We start from the raw sequence: 20000 nt of genomic DNA, 5'->3' as shown, positions 1-20000 counted from the left end.
AAGTTATTTTAATAAAAATGACAGGTGCTCAGGGTTTAGTACTTAAATGGTATTTGAAATCGTATTTAAAATAGACAAAATAATTAAAAATATGCATTCCTTTCAAAAAGATATCACATATACAGTAGTACAACCATGTCACACTTGAGTAATGAAGATCACCTGCTTGCTATCAGAATTGAAGAAATGTTCTACTCTTCAACAAAGAAACCAAGAAATCAGTTCTGTGAGGGACAAGCTGAATTCTGGAAGCATTATTACACTGGTCCAGGACCACCACAACTGTTTGATTAATCTGCAACATTTTCTGGATGTAGTGACTGGAACAAGAGAAAATCCAGTAATGAAGAAATAACCTGTGTATCATCAAATTGACTGTAACTCTGTGTGCATGTTTACTCAGAGATCGTAGGATAACTACTGAGAATTGAAACGGATAGCCAGAGAAAATCTCCAGTGGTGAGAGAGTGGCAGTGTGTCTTAGATAGAAAAATGCTTCTTAAAAGCTGTTATGCCATTGACAGACTTGAAGGACAACATGAGTAAATGATTATCATTATTCTGACTGTTGCATTATTCAAGACAGTTAGTTGTGCAAAGATGAAGGGAGATATCTTATTGAACACAAGAATACATACCTTTGGTGCAGATCATGGGCAGCTGCATTGCTGAATAATACATTGTCAAAGTCCTTTAGCCAATACTTTTAATTTTCCCGCAAGCCAATCTAGAAGTGTCGATTTTACAACAGGACAAAGAAAGACCACACAGTGCAAGGAATACAATAGTAAAATTCCTAGTTAGTAATGTTGAGGTCTTGCAATGCTCAACTTCTTCTCCTGAACTGAGTCAAACATAGCATCAATTGGAGCAAACTGCCAATACCATCAAAAAAGGACAATTAGAATTTGCTCAATGTGTGTAGAAGCACAGAAAAGATGGTGAAATATACCAAAGCAATCTATCCTAAGGTAGATAAAACTTTCTATCCCATCAACTCTTCTATCTTTCCCTCATAACCTTTTACTTTTCAGTATAGAGATAACTTCCAGTTTTTCCTTCACAGTTTACTCACTCACAATACTTTCCATTTGAACCTGAAACTACAGTATATGGAAAATATTCGATTTTATTGCTAAGACACCACTGCACTCCACTCATAGCTTGATCCAATGTCACAGAGACACCAACAATTAGCAATCTCGTTCTGCCCCAGCCTTTGGTTGCCAGAAAAACCACTGTGATATTTCCTGTGGTACAGTACATCTTCTTCTGCCTACTCTGTCCTTGTGGAACTTGACACTTGAGACACATAGAGTCATACTTAAACTCAATTTCTTAAATCAGAAGAAAAGCAACAGGTTTAAAAATTGAGGCACTAACCTACCCTGTGGTCTGCTCTTATTTCCAAAGATCTAGGAAAATAAAGGAGAACATACTTCAAGGTTTGTTGATGCACCTTTCATATTTTTAAAACTAGATTCTGTATTCTATTCATTAAAAAGTAAATGTTAGGCAATATGAAAGTGCACATTTTCAGATTAAAAATAAAATCCATACAATGGTGCTTGAAAGTTTGTGAATTTTCTGTATTTTTGCATAAATTTGACCAAATATGTAATCAGATCTTCACCTAAGTCATAAAAATAGATAAAGAGACAAAATCCTTTGCAATAGTGTAGTAAAAATTGTGTGCATAAAACATGACTGATTAAATCTAAATGCAGGTTTACTGGTATTTTGAATCACAGTACTTTTTTTTGTTTATTAGAGTCATTATCACTCATTAACTAATGAAAGAAACAATATTTGGCTTGGGTTTACAACTTGACCACTGTGAAATATTTCCTCATCTTCCTAAACAGATAATAGAAGGCCATTTCTTTGTCAAAAGTTTAGTACCATAAAGAGTGTGGGATTGTGTTTTTTGCAAGGATTAAAAAAAACTGATTTATTTTTGTAGGAAATCTAGACATGCCTATTCTATTTTTAGTAATAAGCTTTAATTTCAAGTAACGGCATAAAGGGTTTACTATCTACATGCTGGCTTGGGGATCTGCATTTATGTATGTACTGTATATAAGACACAAAGCAAAGTGTAAAATGACTAAATTTCATTAGTGGTAAAATAAAAGCAAATCTTTGGATGTATAATATATTATTTTTGAGATATACATTTTTAGTGTTTGTATGAGCTGTGCCATCAGTATAAGCTTTTGGCTTTAGGGATTGAGAAGAAAACTAAGAAAACGTGTAAGAAGGAGAGAAACTGAGACTTCCAATGGAACTGACAAATAATTGCAACAGTTGGAATTTATATACTTAAAAAGGTATTGGAGCTCAACTTCTCTTAAGAAATCAAACTGTCCTTTTTGAATTGATTTATTGATTTTGTTAAGGGAACTTCAGGCTATCCCAAATGCTTTTGGTATATTTCTCAGTAGTTCTCAAACATCAAAGCTCAAGATTAAACCCCAAGGGATTTAATAAAGTCAACAAACTCTTGTAAAAGTCTTCTTTGTTTGCAAAGGCTTAAAAACTGACCTCTAGAAAGTATCTGGACCTTTGACTCATTTTCACACAGTTGAATTAGTTTATTTTTAAATACTACCTTGTATACTATTGTTTGTACTGTATATTTTTGTAATGTTGATGTACCATATTTAAATAACTAAACATCTTCTCATAAATGCTGAAACAGTTGCAAGAGATAATACTAATATATATTTTAATTTGTATTAAACAAATCTTTAAAAAAAAATAATTCGGCAAACCTAAGGACCTCCTCCACCAAACGCATATCTTTTTAAAAAAATATGCATAAAATATATATTTAAAACTATTTTCATGACCTACTTATTTTAAATTTGGGAACTTAATTAGGAATTTAAGACAAGAAGTTTAAAAAAGATGTCACAAATTTTACTTTGTAATATCCTATTGCTAGGTTCAAAGCATTAATTGATTAGTAACTGTCATAAAAAGTTTTCTCTCAGGCATCCACTGAAAGGTCTATGTTTGGAGTAAAGGTTGTGTTCCGTGGTCAAATGTGGAATCTTATTACACAATTTTAACAAATTGCTGGTTCAAGCTGAGATGTGTCATTAGTCAACTGTGATCATGAATTTCTCAAGTTTGATAATGCATATATTGGATGTAGTGTGCATACTCTTTTTCTGTACAGGTTCTGAATAATTGGTTATATTTGCCTATTATATACAGTACTACTAATATTTCATATTGGAGTGAACAAAGTAAAAATAATGATTCAAAGGAAAACATTGACATCCTTATTGTGATATAAGAATATGAGGACTGACTATAGCATGAAATAGTGGTCCACTTCCCATCACAAACCATGAAGAAGCTTCTGTATAATGCAAATCTGAGTCATTCAAACTAACAGTGTGCTCCCCTCACTTCCAGACACTCAAATGCAGATTTAGAGTATTGTGTAAATAATAATTAAAAAAATTGTGGATTGTGATTCAGAGGTTATACTGTATCTAATGTAAATTGATTGGTTAAAGCAGAAGGTAGCTATTCCAGGCTGAGGTGTCATCTGGAAGAATATTAGATATCCCTTTCAATAAAAAAATATCATGGTGTCTTAAGTTATATCCATTTGCTCATAGCAACACTGACAAATTAGTTTTCAATTATGTCAATTCTTAGAATCACCTTGTGACTTTTATGTTTTTATTTATGGCCTTTGTAGGAGTAACAGTCACACCTTATCTTAGCCAGAAGCTGAACTTCTTGTTTTAGAGAAAGACTTTTCTAGCACAGCTGGCAGATCTGCTTCAATAGAACCTACAGAAACATAGTTCTTTAATAGGAAAGGTTAGGGATCCCTTGGGGGCAGGTGAGTAAACTCATTACGGCATACATCATCTTGGCCTGATCACACCCTAAATTGATATTAAAAAAGTGGTAACATTTTTCACTCTTCTAGAAAGCCTGGTGGATCACACAAAAAAGAAAAATAAGTATTTCCTCAGCTACAAGCCATTAGTACCTTACCTAAATCTTAAAACCTGTCTCTTCTGTGCTCAACTTAGCTATACATGCTTTGTGGTCTGATCTGTCAAAGGAAGATACCTTTTTCTTCTTTTGTCTTTCTGTTTCTCTCCTTTTTCTGTCCTTTTACTTTGTCAATTTATACTATATTGGTGTATTACCTACTATTTTTTTCTGGATCACAGCCAAGGCGGCTAATTTAGCATACAATATTTTTTTTTCATATTTAAATATTGGTAGGATTGCTTGGTTTTTCAAAATTCTGGCCATTGTCATGCTCAGATGATAACATAAGGGACAGCTGAGCAAATGCTCCAAAGAATATCCAATGTCTTAACTGAAAAATAAGAAGTACTGTGAGGTGAAGTTAAGCATTTTGATGCTCCTGTCACATGTAACAATACTTTTAATGTCCACCTAAATAATTGAGTTGTGAATTGAATTTACTTGTTTAAAAGTGTTTTTTATAGTTGTAGAGCTTTTATTGTCAGGCACTATTAGCTAAATATTTCTGATGATCTCTCATGTTCGTGCAAATGAAAGCACACAGGATGGATGTTAGTGGGGTACACTAGAAAATCTGTATGTAAGTGCTTGCTGGTGTACACTGGACTTGAACTGCTGCCTTTAGAATGCATTCATGTTTTGACCAGACAGGTGTCCCACCTACTATACCAAATCCCATGGGGAATTTTAATGCTTACAAGCTTGCAGCTTTGTGAAGAGAATATAACAGAATCACTTTACTATACCAGGACCTCTGACCAGCGGCATATGCAGCATTGTGGTAAAAATAACAGCACCCATGCAATGCAAAGTAATTAAAGGGCAGAATTAATTCTTTGTAACTTAGTTTATTTAGATGAAAGGACAAAATCAAAGCTGCCAGAAACAGTATTCTGCACAATATGAATCTCTAAAGACTTGAGTCTTTCCTCTGTTCCAGAATGTACAAATACTGTATATGATGCTTATGCTCTCATAAGGATTCTACTAGCCTGTAGGCTGAAGGTGGAAGAAACAAATATCATGGGGCAGGCTTTGGATTGAAAAGTTGTTGTTTTTTTCCTTTGCAGTTACAACATGCCAAATTATCACTTTCTGATTCCAACTTCCATCAGTAAAGGCTCATTAGGGCACTGAATATGTTTCTGAATATAGACTTTAAATATCAGAAGAAGAGAAATGTATACTATTAACTCAATGCAGTTACTCACAAAGATGTCTGAACTGAAAAATAAAGAATATACTGTAGGTAATTTAAGTTGAGAGTATGGCCTCTCAAATGAACAAAGGAAGGAGGCAAGATATTAAAATATAAAAAAAACAACAACAAATGATTAAAACATAAGAACATTAACATATTTCAATCAAGAAGAGACAATTCAGCGCAAGTATTTGCTAGTTAGTTGTTAATGGGTCCAAGAATCACAACCAGCCATGTCCAGAAAGAAGCCAGGTTATAAGTGTCAATAATGTGGTTCCATAATTTGTTCAATGCTTTGGGTAAAGAAGTGGTTTGAAATGCACTTCTCCATAGTTTCCACTTGTGTCCTCTGATTCATGTTTCACTGTCCATTTGTAAGAAATCTGCTAGATTGACTTCATTGATATCCTTGAACATTCTGAATCCTCATATCAGGTCCCATCTAAATCTTCTTTATTTAATGTTTAAAAAGTTACATTCCTTCCATCTGTCAGTGTAGGACATTCCTTAAGCCCAAGAATGTGTCTGTGTGCTCTGCTTTGGGCAGATTCCAGAAATAAGTTATATATTTCCTGTAAATTAGTAACCAAAATTTTACACACTATTTGCTAAGGGGCCTAACTGGCATATTACACAATTTTAACATCCATCCATTTTATAACCACTTTATCCAAAAATACATATCCTGATATATATAGTATATTTTTAATTATACATCGGAGACAAACATGGTGGTGGGGGGCACCAGGGATGCATTTGTTTAGGGCTCCGGGACAGAGGAGGATGCCTATAATTTCATTGTCTCTTTGCTGTGGCATAAGGAGGCACACCAGGGCACTGACCAGAGCTGTGTTCAGATAATACTGGTGGACTCTTCTTTTGGGACTTGTCTTTTCTGGTAACTGGGGTTTTGGATTACTCTATGAGTAAGCTGTGTCATCTGATTTGTGTATTATGCCTGTGGTCATAGAAAGCGCGTGTTATGGGGAAAGCTTTTATGTGAAGGGAAGACTGTTTGCTGTAAATAAATGGGAAATTACTTATGATAACTGTCTTATCTAGTCTGTGTATGTGCTGGTGTTTTGGGGTGAGAAAGTACCCTTTATAATTGCAAGATGACATACTCATATACAAGTCTCTTCACAGCTATCTGTTCCAAGACCAGGCTTTCTAACCACCTTCTATTCCTTTACGGATGTCGTTGACATAATATCATCCCTAAAGGATTTTGCCTTAAATTTAATACCCTTTCTTTTGACTGTGATACCACCCAGAGTAACACTCAGAGACTTCTAAAACAATTTTCTAGGAAACTAATGCTCTCTACCATTTTCTCCCTCAAAAAACAGATTATCCTTTCCGAAAACAACATCAAAGAGGCTAAGGAATTTATACGGCTGACAGCTCCACATCATCTTCCCTTCATAACTAACCTCATTAGATCTCTCAACTCTAAACTCTACCAGTTTCTCACTACAGAGAAGGACAAAAAAACTCAGTCACCTTCTACAGAAGATAACCATCAACACCCCAAACACCCTCACAAACCCTAACCTTGTTGTCACTATACCTTCTGACCTTTCCCTTTCACAGGATGAGCTATCCCTCCTCAACAAAGGGCTCAGTTTTGTACCAGTTCCCAGGAAGCTGGATATCCCCCAGATCAATGCCGACGATTCCTCTTCACAGACAGCTGATAACAACCCGGTTATTGATGTCATTAACAACATTAATCCCAAACAGAGCTGTTGGACTCCCCCCTCTGGCCGTTTTCTACCAGTTGATTATTTCATCAACCAATGCACTAATCAAGCCCCAAGGCACTCTCTATACCTAGTAAACACAGGTCTAACCTCACCCAAGGAGAAAATCAGGCGCTCCAGTCTCTCCGCAACAGGGATGATATCGTCATCAAACAAGCAGACAAAGGAGGCACTGTTGTGGTGTGGCATAAGGATCTATATATCTTGGAAGCCTCTAAAAAACTAACTGACACTTCTGCCTACCTCCCTCTCCAACAGCACCCTACCACTGACTACCAAAAGGAAGTGGTATCCACCATTTCTCTTCTTATCAGCAGTAATGAGCTCCCCCAGGAGGCGAACCGGCTCATCATGGAACATCCGCAGGTATCTCAATTTTACCTCCTCCCCAAAATCCACAAACCGGACACCCCTGGACGCCTCATCGTATCAGGATGTAACTGTCCAACTACTTACATCTCAGCCTTTCTCGACAGCCTCATGATACCGCTGGTTGAAGATCTTCCCTCATACATCAAAGACCCCAACCACGTACTCCAACTTTTTAATGATTTCCAATTTCAGGGTACCGAATGCTACATTTTTACCATGGACATCACATCTCTGTACACCTTCATTCCCCATGACGGCCTTACAGCCTTCAAGCACACGCTGGACAAACACACAGTGCTTGATCCACCCACCCACACCCTGGTACGCGTTGCAGAATTGGTCCTCACACTGAACGCATTCTTTTTCAATAATCTTTTTTACCAACAGGTGAGTGGAGTTGCCATGGGCACCAGAATGGGACCCAGCTATGCCAATATTTTTGTCGGCTGGGTAGAAGAACGCTTCTTCGCTTCCTACACTGGCTATGTCCCTGACCTCTACAAACAATATATTGATGACTGCGTCGGTGCTGCCACATGCTCCCAACGATCAGCTTGAGTTCTTCCTGCACCATTTCACCAACTTCCACCCGTCCCTCAAATATACGGTTAACATATCTTCCACTACTCTTCCGTTTCTAGACATCAACTTCTCCATCAACTACCCCCGAATGTCCACTTCAGTTTATTACAAACCCACAGATTCACACAGCTACAGCTCATTTCACCCCAACCACACTAAAAACTCTCTTCCTTTTTCACAGTTCCTTAGGCCACGACGATAATGCAGCGACAACATCGACTTCGAGAACCAAGCCCTCAAAATGTACTCCTTTTTCATCAACAGAGGATACCCTAGCAGTGTGATTGACAGGGCCCTTGCCCGAGCCAAAAACACCCCCCGGACCATCAACCCAATCAGTAACTCCCGCCTTAACAACCGCATTCCTTTGGTGCTTCCTTACCACCCTAACACACTTCCTATCCACAGGACCATTAATCACAACTTTTTCATCCTACAGGATGATCCCTCCATTGGGGCCCTCTATTCTGATCGCCCTATCATCTCATATCGCCGACCACCTAATCTGCGTAACCTCCTTGTTCTCAGCTCCCTTGACCGCCCTCAACAATCATCCACACCAGGCACTTTCCCTTGCAACAGAGCTCGCTGTATCACCTGCAAGTACACATCCACTACTTACACTCATTCAAGGCCCCTCAGGACAATTCCGGATCACCCAGACAGCATCTTGTACCTCCAGCAACCTTATTTACTGTATCTCTTGCAGTAAATGCCCAGCCATCTACATTGGAGAAACAGGAAAGAGACTCGGAGACCGCTTCAGAGAACACGTCAGGTCTGTGAAGATTAAAGATCTCTCCAAGCCCATTGTTTCTCATTTCACCTCTGACGGCCACGACCACACTAATCTCTCCGTCTGTGTTCTCAAAGACGGTTTTCCAATTCATACATCAAAAAGAACACCGAAACCAAAATTATTTTGCAGCTGGATCACACATTCTCCCTTCTCTTAAGGACAGACTACTGTTGTTTTAAATTTTCTCCATTCATTGGAAGTTTCATTTCACCCTTTTTGACTTCACACCTCTTGATTTGCCTCTCTTTCTGTCCCCTGCTCCCTCCTCTCACTCCTCCTCCCTCCCAACCTTTGTTCTCCCGCTACTTTACCTTTGCCTACTGCCCTGTCTCTCTCACACCTGAAGAAGGCTCCACGGCCGAAACGTTGTGTTCTCTTTCTTCTTTTTTTCAGCATGGAATAAACCTATTACTTGTTCCTTTGCATACTCATATACAAGGCAGGAATAATTCTTGTTTGAGGGGTCACCTTACTGAAATATATGCAACAACATTTTGGTCAAACAAGACTTACAATTTCCATAATGACTGTTTCCTAGGATATTCCATACAGGTGATCCTCTTGTGTGGTTCTTATAATTGTTTCCATGTAATAGAAGTTAGACTTATTTGTCAGTTATTATTTAGTTTAGGTTTACTCCCCTGTTTATGGAGGGGTACAAAATAAGCAATAAGCAAGAAAGAAGTAACCCTGTCTTGAATGAGTGTTGGAAGAGTTCTCAGTGGCTTCTGAATAAAATCTCTTGTCTCTTTATATAATAATAATAATAATAATAATAATAATAATAATAATCATAATTATTATTATTATTATTATTATTATTTAGCGCTTTTCAGGACACTGCACTCAAAGGGCTTTACAGGTAATGGGGACTCCCCTTCACCACCACCAATGTGCAGCATCCAACTGGCTGATGCACCAGCAGCCATAGTGCACCAGAAGGCTCACCACACATCAGCTATCAGTGGGGAGGAGAGCAGAGTAATGAAGCCAATTCATTGATGGGAATAATTAGGAGGCTATGATTGGTAAGGGCCAATGGGAAATTTGGCAAGGCTGGGGTTACACCCCTACTCTTTTTGAGAAATGCCCTGGGATTTTTAATGACCACAGAGAGTCAGGACCTTGGTTTTATGTCTCATTTGAAGGACGGAGCCTGTTTAAAGTATAGTGTCCCCGTCACTATACTGGGGCTTTAGGACCCACATGGACTGCAGGGTGAGCACCCCCTGCTGACCCCACTAACACCTCTTCCAGCAGCAACCTTAGTTTTTCCCAGGAGGTCTCCCATCCAGGTACTGAGCGGGCTCACACCTTAGCTTCAGTGGGTTGCCAGTTATGAGTTGCAGAGTGATATGGCTGCTGGCCAATATACAATTGGCAAGATACTATCAGACACTGTAGATTTAGATTTAGTTCTTCTAGTACCATAAACATGTCTGTTATGCTAGTAGTATAATACAAATTCAAAACACTGTCCTTCTGATGCCTGAGAAATGTTGTTGATATCTTCCTTAATGAAGACCTAAGTGAAATACATGTTTAGGATATCAACCATGTCCCTTTTCTTTCCTTATGTGAAACGATTCATGTATTTTACTCAGGATATCTTTATAATGTAATAAAAAGAGTGTGGACACATTAACATTGCTGAAGCAATGTAACAGAGGAATAGAAAGCAATACTTGAATTTCTGAAGGAAAAACTTAATCTCTTTTTCTTCACATTCTTAACATTACAAGTAAAACCTTCACAAGTTTACAGCACAAGTAACAATATTACAAATGCATTGCTGTCACTTCTAACATTCTTCTGATTTTTTGTATTCCAAACCTATAGTGTATTTCACTGCTTACTGGGACTTTCATTTTCAATGTTTCATATAGACCTGGTGACAAAGTTTTTACATTGGAAGCTCCATGAATGTTCAAAATAATCTTCCTAACCAAATTCTAATCCGGTGATTCTACCACTGTATCATAACATACAATGAACCACCTGAATTCGGTTCTATTTATGTTGGCTTCCTGTAATACTGCAATTAACAGATTAACAAAAATGTTCCTTCTTAAAATCAATATGGCTCAATAGTATGCTGTAATACCTTCTAATTTACAGCTGAATGAGTTACTTGGATCAATTGGATCAATTTGTTCCTGCAACCATGAACAAGATGGGCTGAATGTCTTTTTTTCTCATTTGCAACCTTTCTTGCATTCTTTTTATTGATTTATTTCCATCTCCTGCATACCAGTGGATTTACTAGGTTCTTAAGGAAAGAGACTGCTTTAGTTGTATTCTCTTATAATGTTTTCCAATTGATCTATTATCTATGGAAACCATTCCTATAATGAAAATGGTGCTGAATATTATTGTATATCATCTCCTATCATCTTGCAAACAGTGAAGGTGTGATTACTATACATTATATACTTGTAACACCTGTGGGAGACTCACAGCACTAGATCACAATAATACATGACCATGTCTCCATATGGACTCAAACACCCACCAGTGCCATATAAACATGATTTGGACATTTATCAGTGCTACATGCCTCCAATAACTTTACTTACCTATTATCACTTTGTATTTAAGTCCTCACATTTCCTTCAGTCAGAGCAAGGTTTTGAGTGTTATTTTCAAGTCCCAGCATTTACTAGTGCTCTTTTTTGATTCTGTAGCTTTGAACTCTCTTTGTTTTGATTACAGCTCTGTTCCATTCCAGATTTCTAGAATCACTCATTTATATTAGTATTGCTGGTTTTCATCTCGGTTTTTTTTCTTTAGTCATGGACTGCCTACTATGTTTTTTGAACCTTTCCTTTGGATATTCCCTTGTGTTGTAATCTGTCCCACTTGGCTTGATTTCTGCTTGTTTCACCATGCCCCATTCTAACTAAAGAAATACTAGGAAAGACCTAGTTTTGCAATGCCTCCCTGTTGCCTGGCTTATAGCCAGAGGTCAGGAACTGGATTCCTCTACCTGTCTTTCGATTGCAGCACTTTGCTGATAAACACTGTGATATTACAATATGCTGACATTTCTAGTATATTCTGAAAGTTCTCCTCCTCTTTCTTTTTTTAAGCAATACTGTATACATGCTTTTACATCCCATGAACTACATTGATTAATATTTCTACAAAGTAACACATAGCTACAAAAATTCTGAAACATGCTGTTATTCACCTGTAATGCAGCCAGAATTGCCCAAGTAAAGCCAATTTTTTAAATGAAAATTATTCTTTGTATCGTTATACTGTACAATAATTTGTATATTTTCCCAGACAAACATGTAATTTTCAATTTCTAAGTTTCATTGAAATTTATCTGTATCGAATCCTCTGGTGAAAGAATTCTAGAAAGAAGCATCTCGCGATATTGCTTTATATCTCTTATCCCATAGACATACTGGTTAATTATGATTGGCTGCTCTAAATTGTCACTTTTTCTTTGTAAATGTGTGGCATCCCATCCAGAAGGATAGCCACAGTCATGTGCTCTCTGTCCTTCTTGTTTTGAGATAAGTTTGGTTATAAAATAAATATATCAATTGATTGCATAGGGTGTCATTGTGGTGTAGTGGTTAGCATTGCTGCCTCACAGTCTTGGGGTGCTGGGTTCAGTTAATGACCTGGGGTGCTATCTACATGGAGTTTGAGTGTTTTCCTCATGTTTGAATGCCACCCTCATTATTACCAACATTTCGAAATTATTAAAAACAATAAACTTTATTTTATATAACACCTTTAAAGGTTGCTTCTCAAAACGTTTTACAGAATGACAACAACAACAACAATAAAAAATACATAAGATATGCATGATGAGAATACACAGTTTTTTTGGGGGGGAGGGTATAGCAGCAGGCAAATAGTAAATACCAATTAATGAGAAATTACAAAGCCAGTTTATAAATACATTTACTGTATGTTTTTATTTTTAAGCAAGCTCTGTATATGTACAGTAATAGTTTAGAAAAACATTGTAAGAAAAAGATAAAGACCCAGTTTTAGTTATTTAAATTATATTAAATCTTAAGTATGACTCCTAAAGAGGCACACATTTTTCAAGGTATATAAATGTACCACTCTATCAATAAGTTATCACTATTATATATCATTATTATCTGAACTGTCACTACATAAACTGTGATATATCCTCTGTAATATTTGTTATATAAAGATATAAGAGAATAAAGTAAAATCCTGGTATGGATAAAAGCAGCTCTAGGTATGAAAAAACTGAACATTGGATTAAATGTTAGAGAAACTTAGCTGTATCACAAAGAGAAACTTAGCTGTATCACAAATAATGCTTCTGGCACCTAACAAAAATGTGAAAAATACACACAGATAGCTCCCCAATGCAGAATTGAGCCTAGAACCTAAGAGCTGTAAGATAGCAATACTAACTGCCACTTTACAGTGCAACCCTTAATCAAGAAACATTCATTCATGAATGGTAAAATACACATTTTCATAGTAAGAGATTTAACTTGAAAGATATCCGTCCATTTCATTTATATATAAATCAAAGATTACAACTTTTAAAAATGTTTTATTGAAAAAAAACTTTTAGTACACTGAAAACTACAATAATAAGTTTCAATGATTAAAAGATGCATTATTGTTTCATATATTTTACTGGAGCAAAAAAAAAAACAGCATACTTACAGCAGCACATTAATTGCAGGATGAATTCTTCACCTTTTAACCTGATCTTTCACTCCAGTTCATTCTGTTTTCCTTTCTCTCCAACAATACAAAGTCAGTTGCAACTTACTTGCTCCTGAAATTAAATCAAGTCTGACCTTGTAAATATCTGAGTCCATAATTCACAGACATTACTGTTTTTTGAAGCATAACTATAATGCATTTTCAATCTCACACTAATAATAAAGTGCAGGATACAGTGCATAAAGCCTGCAAAACAATAAGGCACAGTGGCAAAAAACAGCCATCACAGAATTGTTCCATTTCCTCTAAGGTATTGTTTTGTGAATGTTACAATAATAGGAAGCAAACAAGGAAAATTTAACTTTCATCTCAAAAGTTAAGGAGAAACATGGACATTGGCTCAGAAGACTCACTTTTTTGTGTATTTATATATGTTATATATTTATATATAATTCCTTGAAAAGGTATTAAAACACTTCTTGTTGTCCAATTAGTGGAATTAAGAATGATTCATACATTGTTTACACATTTTAAAATTAATATTTTAAAAACCTGAACGCTCAAACTACTGTATAGACTTCTAAGGGTAAGATAAGTTACACTTTATGTCCATAAAATCCAAAACTAAAACAATGAAATGTGTTGATTGCATAAGTATTCAGACCACCATAAACTCATCAATAGTTGGTGGAAGCATCTTGGCAGCAATTGCAAATGGAAGTTTTTTCTTCACACTGGCTTTACACAATTTTCGCCCATTCTTCTTGGTAAAGTTGCCAAAGGTCTCTCAAATTCTAAGGGTTGCTTATGGACAGAAGTTTTCATGTCTTTCCTCTCAAGGATATTCACATTTGTATTCTTATGCCACTGTCTTATTGTCCAGATTAGACTATACTGTAGGTGAATTTTCTTCTTAGATGACTTTATTTTCCTCTGCCATTTCTCTATGCTTTGTTCCATACATTTTTCATTAAATCCTTAAAAAAACATTCCTGTGCTTGCATATGTTTACAAAGAAATATTATGTGGGTTTGCAAACATGTACAGTTTAAATGTGTTTACAACAAAAAATTCCAATTTGGTTTATTTACAGTAATTACGTGATATTTTGCAGGACCATTCAAGGGCTTTGTTGCAAAATCCATTCAGTATATCAAATGGATTTTCCAGTCCCTTTTCATCAGCATTGTTGAGTGATCTGGTTACGGGGAGATTTCTGACAACTTGAATACTCTGTTCTAATTTGGTAACATGCTGATGGCTCAGGTCAGTAGAAAAGACTAATGTTCCTGTACCATCTTCAAGGAATTTTAAATAACACTAGTGGGTAGACTATATGCCACTAGACTATCACAACTGTTTAAAAGAGAATAATAATAATAATAATAATAATAATAATAATAATAATCATAATTATAATTATAAGTATTATTGCTTACACTTATATAGCGCTTTTCTGGACACTCCACTCAAAGCACTTTACAGGTAATGGGGACTCCCCTCCACCACCACCAATGTGCAGCATCAACCTGGATGATGCGACGGCAGCCATAGTGTGCCAGAACGCTCACCACACATCAGCTATCAGTGGGGAAGAGAGCAGAGTAAAGAAACCCATTCATAGATGGGGATTATTAGGAGGCCATGATTGGTAAGGGCCAATGGGAAATTTGGCCAGGACGCCGGGGTTACACCCCTACTCTTTTCGAGAAACGCCCTGGGATTTTTAATGACCACAGAGAGTCAGGACCTCGGTTTTACGTCTCATCCGAAGGACGGCGCCTGTTTACAGTATAGTGTCTCTATCACTATACTGGGGCATTAGGACCCACATGGACCGCAGGGTGAGCACCCCCTGCTGGCCCCACTAACGCCTCTTCCGGCAGCAACCTTAGTTTTTCCCAGGAGGTCTCCCTAATGGCATCATCTTTCCCTTATTCTCCAGAATAAGTCAAACAGGCTTTGATACCATGACAGTTAGTCTCACCCAATGTGTAGATACACTGCTGCACCTGGGTGAACAACAATTTACAGTATGAAACTCATATTTATCTGATGCATAATGTCTTCCATCAATTTTGAATAAAATTAGAATGTCATGCCCATTTTTTTCTCCATTCTCTATTTTCTCCTTCATTCGTAAGATAATTAGGAAGGCTTTTCATTTTGTTACCTCCATAAATGATAATTATATTTTAGTGTGGCTCATTTTAAAATGTCTTTTCTTGCGGGTTATTGTCTAACTAACACAGTTAAATTAAAATAATCATTTATTGTACTGTATTTATTCAGAAATACTAGTTTATTCCCAGTTTGCTACACTAAAAAATGTTTCTGAAATTTACTATGATAAAAGCTATGTAATGTGTAAAAAAATAAAGCTTAGAGGACCTGCAAGAAGAGCATGAAGATGCAATGTAATCATATACATGATGGAAAGAGAAGCCAAATGCATGGAAGACTGCACAAGGACACAGAGGGAAAGGTCAAATGTGGAAATAAAATCTTATTTTATCACACAATACACCAGAAGGGGGTGAGAAATATGACCTTAATTTCACATCTGCAAAGTATTTTTTATACAAAACGTGTATCTGAGTCTAAGTTTGCACAGAAATGTAGCTTACTGGCCACATAAAAATGAAAAGGCTCATTGAGAAAGGTAAGGAGTATAATCCATTATAAGAATTAAAAAGCAATTTCTCCTGCTAAATACTCCATAAAATAAAAAACAGCCTTTTTCAAGAGCAACGATCTAGGCACACCCTTCACTACTGTGACACTTTTGTTATTTTTATTGTAACACTTTTGGTACACTCTTCTTCAGCATGACGCTGTTAGTTTTAATGAATCTACTCCACATCTTTCTCCATCCTCTAAAACACAGTAACCCAAGCTGTCTTTGCATTAATCTGAAACCTTTTATATTTCAGTGCACATCAGTACTTAAATGTGCAACATTAAAATAGCTGTAAGTCATTGTTTTATGGTTCTCTGTGATCATTAGAGCATACAAATGTTCTAAAAAAACTTGTTTAAAAAACAAATGAGAAAAATGAAAAAGAAATGCTAAAATTAGTTTGCTTAAAATATTCAAACAGTTTGAAATATGAAATGTTTGAATCCCAATCAATAAATTCCAGCAAAATACTGCTATTTTCTTTATTCACTATTATAATAATGTAGCCTGAACCTTTTGATAATTAAATCCTAGTTAAAAGGATTGCACACTAATAGCTTAATGTATGGGTAGAATTGTATTAACATTTTTTCACCTTAATTTTAATTTTAATACATTTGCTTTTTTAAGGTAAAAATGCTGGAAACCCTAGAAAACCCTGTAAAATGCATCTTTCTTTTTAGTTACAAAGAATCTTCTCAAGACACACTGAAGTTATTAGAATATGTAAAAAATAAAACTTACTGGCCTCCAGATATTTGTCACAGATATTCATTTGCCTTTACTGCAAGATTATAATGTCTGAGTAGTCTAAGTACCAAGCCTAAGTCTCATCTTCTATGATAAAGATTATTTGGTTTCACTGGAGACAAGAAGTCTCTGAAATATTTTCATATTTAATGGCATAACTGATCTGTAAAAGTGTATTGAATGTGAAAAGTATCTAATTTAAGTGGGGTTGTTGGTGCCTACTGAAACCCACAATGTCAGGATAAAACAATTTAAATTGATCTTCTGTGTATACATATGTTGCCACCTCTTCCAGATATATTTTTTGTAGTTATAATTGGAATATAAAAATAATCAATAAACATCTTACTTAAAATAATCATTCCTCCAATTTCTGGAAAACAGACACTTTCATTGTGCACTGTGCTGCTAGCGACATATGCCATTTGTGAATCATCAAATCATTTCTTAATGCTTCCAAAATGTCTCCTTCTGGTTTATTCACATTTCTGTTTCTTTTAGAGTCCATGTGGTGTGGCAAATTTTACTGTTTTTGAGCAAATAAAACAGGATTAATTTCTATCTCTGCACTTTACATTTATAGTATAATAAATGACATAGGAAAGCAACAAAAGCAGTGGAGTCTTTCTTTAATGCTCAAATAAATAAGGTTTTCATAAAGGAGTAGACAATCTTTTTTTAGGTGATCTTTGAAAACCTATAGGGATCTGGTAGCTTAAGGGTCATGATCTGAATTACAATTTATCTAAATATTCCAGATAGAGAAAAAAATAAGCTTTTTAACTAATGAATAACATTGTATGTTCAGAACATCTGTAGAATAAGAAATTTCACCTTTAAACAGAAATTAAACAGAAGATGATACTCACTTCAGTGGCGCAGTGGTTAGCGTTGCTACCTTGTAGTGATGAGGACCTGGGTTCAACTCTCAGGGTGCTACAGGTGTAGCCATTCAAAATATGCAGTAAAACCCTGTGCCGTAGGTTTCTTGGTACAGTACATGCGGCAGCAGTATATGATTTGGTAGCCAAAGATGATGAGGTGGCACTTGTGGTGCATTAGATGTTAATGAAGTGATTTCTTTATTTTTTCTCTGTACTGTGCATGTTTAAAACTACTTAATATTGAATTATCTTTAAACGTCATAAACAATATTAATTTAGGAATATAAATATATTTTACAAACTGTATATGGCTGGTAGTGGTAGTATAAATAAAAAATACACAACAGTATTCCACTTTCTTCATAAACATTTCATTCATCAAAGTTTTTCACTTGGTCACATACCGTGGTTCATTTGGAAAAGTCTTGATGTGCTCATTCTGACTATATTAAGTTTATATATTTTATAGAAAGCTATAATGTTTTAACCTTTTCTATTAATACTTGCACTCATTATCGCAGTAAAAATAGTGTACTTTTTAGAATCTGCTTAAAAATATATATATTTTACAATCAAGAATAACAAAGTGATATTAAAAACACCATTGAAACCGAACTATAATAAGGTATCTGATCACTATTAATAATATTCAATTATTACTAACAATTTCAAACTGTTTGTATTTTGTTCAGGGTCATTTGTCACTGATTTCACAACCTTTACTTTCTTATTAAATGCCTATTTTTGAGACAGGATGTTTCAGATGTCAATACCATCGCCAACAAATGACACGGAGATCTCAAACTACAGGCATTTTTAAGGTAACAATTTGTGAAAATGTTCACATTTTTTATAGAAACAACATCTAGTACCTCATTCCATTTTCAGAAACCTTATTTTGAATAAAGGGCATCCCAAGCTTTCAGTGCTTTCTTTGTGTATATCCTAAGCGCAGAGGGGGAAGGTGTGTGGGGAAGGTTTAGGCTGCAATTGATAATTTTGAGTATTTAAATGTTCATAATTATAAAAATAATTATCAGAGTATTTTAATGTTCAATTTACATTCATGTTCACATAGTGGGGTACTGGGGACTCCATCTCCCTGGACAGACAAAGGTGATAAAGGTGTTAAAAATGCAAAGGGGTGCCTGTGGGAGAACTCAGCGCATTTTAAATTAATGAGAGGCTATAAACAGCAGCAGCACCTGTGTCAATTTTACATAACACAGGTTTTATAATAAACAATATGATAATAATTAATAAATAATATAATACATCAAATTCTGAAAAGATCAAAAGTCAAATCAGTCAGGATCTCGAAGTTTAATAAGTGTAAAAATATTTTGCATAACAAAACCATGAAAGAAGCAGACCTTAATTTAGATCTTGCATCTCTGTAGGTGTCTGGACAGTTCAATGAAATAAGATGCAATACAGTGAGGTAAACAGATTTTAAATTCTTCAAGCAAAATTATCTCTTTAAAGTTTGTCAAAATCAGATTCTTTGAAATCAGTACACAACTTCTCAAAAGATACCTGTTTCTCTCATCCTAACAAAGGTTTGATTTTTTTTTTAAATGTCAAAACCTAAGATGGTATGCCTCAGGGAGTCATTCATAATGTAATCCAAACAGAAGAGCTACTGGGCACACTGTGATCTTGCAGGTGTGAAGTAGAGCTAAGTGCTTCTGTTTTAAAAGGCTTTGGATTTGTGTTAAGATTTGTATCTGTTGTAACGTTTAATACAATGGTGAATATAATTGAGGTTCTACTGTTTAAAGTTAAAAGTGATACAATGTCAGCTTAGGTAGCTTAGGTAGGGACATGTCATTGTTTCTTAATTCTTTAAAAATGTTTAAAAAATCAGATTCCCACTTTCACCTTGCCATAACCATAATGGGAATGTAATATATTTATATATAGTGTTCTTGTTTAGGACCTTTGATTTGTTTTGTGGAGCCAATATTTTTTCCTTGGTTCACGCTTGCTGCACTTGGGGTTGTTTTGATTTGTAGTGGTCCTTTGTATTACAGTTTTTATCGTACTACAGTTTGTGTTACAGATTATTGTGGTGTCCATCGTGGCTTTTCAGAGGATTTTACTCTGTGCCCGACTGTGGAGCAGTTTGAGAAATGTCGCAAGGCAGATGTTTTATCGATAGCGGGTTTTAGTCTCTTGGTTTACTGGGGATTTATCAGATGTTAAACCGAGGGAGGGATACAACCCCCATGCCCCAGACAGACAAAGGTGATAAAGGTGATAAAAA

Source organism: Lepisosteus oculatus, chromosome 2 (assembly GCF_040954835.1).
Source record: "Lepisosteus oculatus isolate fLepOcu1 chromosome 2, fLepOcu1.hap2, whole genome shotgun sequence".
NCBI classification, from domain to species: domain Eukaryota; kingdom Metazoa; phylum Chordata; class Actinopteri; order Semionotiformes; family Lepisosteidae; genus Lepisosteus; species Lepisosteus oculatus.
This window is presented reverse-complemented; position numbering follows the sequence as displayed.